The sequence below is a fragment of the Colobus angolensis genome, unplaced genomic scaffold, assembly GCF_000951035.1.
Source record: "Colobus angolensis palliatus isolate OR3802 unplaced genomic scaffold, Cang.pa_1.0 Scaffold178, whole genome shotgun sequence".
Taxonomy (NCBI): Eukaryota; Metazoa; Chordata; class Mammalia; order Primates; family Cercopithecidae; genus Colobus; species Colobus angolensis.
In genome coordinates this window covers 4,378,650-4,381,149 of record NW_012114910.1, presented here as the reverse complement: position 1 = coordinate 4,381,149, position 2,500 = coordinate 4,378,650, and the positions used below count along the sequence as shown (strand labels likewise).

Below are 2,500 nucleotides of genomic sequence, written 5' to 3'. Positions count from 1 at the left end.
TCTTGCTCTGTCGCTCAGGCTGGAGTGCATTAGTGCAATTATGGCTCACTGCAGCCTCGACCTCCTGGGCTTCAGCTATCCTCCCACCTCAGCCTTCTGAGTAACTGGGACTACAGGCATGCACCACCATACCCGGGTAGTAGTAACGATGACTTTAAATGGAAGCCGGCCTCAAGTCTTATCCTGAGACTTTGGCTGTTACTGTTCATAATGTTGCATAACAACAATAATAGTAAGAGCGGCTGCATTTTTTAGCACTTCCTATGTGCCAGGACCTGTGCTGAGTGATTTACATGGAATAACTCGATTAGTCCTCACGTCAACATTTCGAGGTTATAATTAGCATCCCCATTTTATTTTCCCTCTTTTATATTTTTCTCCCCATTTTACAGATGAGTAAACTGAGACAGAGATAAATACCTTATTTTATGGGCTGCTTCCTATTGCCAGGCATGTAGCTCCCCACTTCTAGGTACAGATATTATCCCTGTCTCCCAGATGAGGTGCTGCCTGCCCTCTAGGGAAGCCCCAAGCACATCCCGAACTAGCTGTTTCCATGGTTGCTTCCGGCTCCTCTGGCCCTGCAAATGCCCCTGGGGTTTAGCCAGGGAGGCTCCTCCAAGTGTGACCCTGAATCCGGTGGTGGGATGTGTTGCCCGGGTCAGTCTATGCTGCTGTCCAGCAATGGTGCAGCGTCTCCACTCTAAGCAGCCCCTTGGGGTGTCAGTTCCCGCCTGGGTGTAGCAGGGGACATCCAGGGAACAGAACATCTTGCCTGACAGCATGTGAGCTTTCACAGCAGCCCCAAAGGGCAGGAACGGTACTTTCCCCCTTTTAAAGAGAGCCAGCTCAGAGAGGCTGAGTGTCTTGTCCCAGGCCACACAGGAAGGTGGAGGCAGAGCCAGGTCCCCTGACTCCCGTTTTCCCAGTGCACTATCCCAGGTGACAAATGTGTCCCATGAGTACCTCATGGCATCAGCGGCCACTCCTTACGGGGCACTGTCCTTAAGAATTGATGCCGTCCTTTCTTCCACACTGCCTTTCTTTTCCATTAACCTTTTCTTTTTAGGTCCTATTTAGTGCGTGGGTATTTTATAAGCATTTCTTTCTTTTCTTTTTTTTTTTTTGAGACAGTCTCGCTGTGACACCCAGGCTCGAGAGCAATGGTGCGATCTCGGCTCACTGCAACCTCCGCCTCCTGTTCAAGTGATTCTCATGCCTCAGCCTCCTGAGGAGCTGGGATTACAGGCGCATGCAACCACATGTGGCTAATTTTTGTATTTTTAGTAGAGACAGGGTTTCACCATATTGGCCAGGCTGGTCTCGAACTCCTGACCTCAGGTGATCCACCCATGTTGACCTCCCAAAGTGCTGGGATTACAGGTATCAGCCACTGTGCCCGGCCTCATTTCCTCTTTTCATCTCTGCAGCTATACTATTCCCATTTTACAGCTAAAGATTCTGCAGCTCTGAGAGGAGGACAGTACCCAAGATTCCCAACCTGGAAGGGGAGGGATGGGGTATGCTGCTACACAGCCCCCAGGGCAGGCCCCCAGGAGGCCTGCTGCAGGAACCACTGGCCCACTCCTGAAACTCCGACCACCCCTCTCTACAGGTGTCTGATTCATAGCTCACCCAGCTTCTCCGCGGCCCTACCAAGGTGTTCAGGAGCTATCAGTGCTACAGTTCCCAAAGAAACTGCCACTCCACCCTGGCATGCCACCTCTTGGTCAGTGGCCTCTCTGCCCTCAGGGCTGTCAAATGAGGTTCTGACCCTAGCCGATGAAAGTCAACAGTCTTGGTTGGATGCAGTGGCTCACGCCTGTAATCCCAGCACTTTGGGAGGCTGAGACAGGCAGATCATGAGGTCGAGAGATCAAGACCATCCTGGCCAACATGGTGTAAACCCCTTCTCTACTAAAAATACAAAAATTAGCCGGGCGTGGTGGCGGGCGCCTGTAGTCCTAGCTACTCGGGAGGCTGAGGCAGGAGCATTGCTTGAACCCGGGAGGTGGAGGTTGCAGTGAGCCGAGATCATACCACCGCACTCCAGCCTGGTGACAGAGCAAGATTCCATCTCAAAAAAAAAAATAAAATAAAATAAAAAAGAACGAAAGTCAACAGCTTCATGTGGGAAGGAGTGCCTGCTTCCAGGATCAGCAGGCAGGAACCTGGGCACATGAATTCTAGGCTAAGGCACCCACCTGGACCCCTGGGTCTCTGTCAAAGCCTGAGCCCTAACTCCAAACCACCACCCTTTCTGGCAGGCCTGGGTCATGATACCTCCTTCCTCTGCCTCTCCCTGGCCCAGGCTCACATCTCCTCCCACCTGGCCCCAAAGTACTAACCTCTCACTGGGTGTTTCTCAAAGTATGGTCCCAGCCTCTCTCGTTCATCAGAATCATCTGAGAAAGCAGGTACTTCTCAATAAAGCAGATTCTTCCATAACCATTGCTTGGTCGTGAAAGAGGAGAGGAGGGGGAGGAGAGGGGAGGAGAGG

The 2,500-nt window shown here is 51.8% G+C and overlaps 1 protein-coding gene across 1 annotated transcript in view; it reads right to left on the bottom strand.

The window, feature by feature from the left end:
- The window catches only part of CNGB1 (cyclic nucleotide gated channel beta 1), a 111,862-nt gene that overhangs the window by 91,683 nt on the left and 17,679 nt on the right, over positions 1–2,500 (bottom strand). The gene's annotated exons all lie outside the window — the stretch shown is intronic.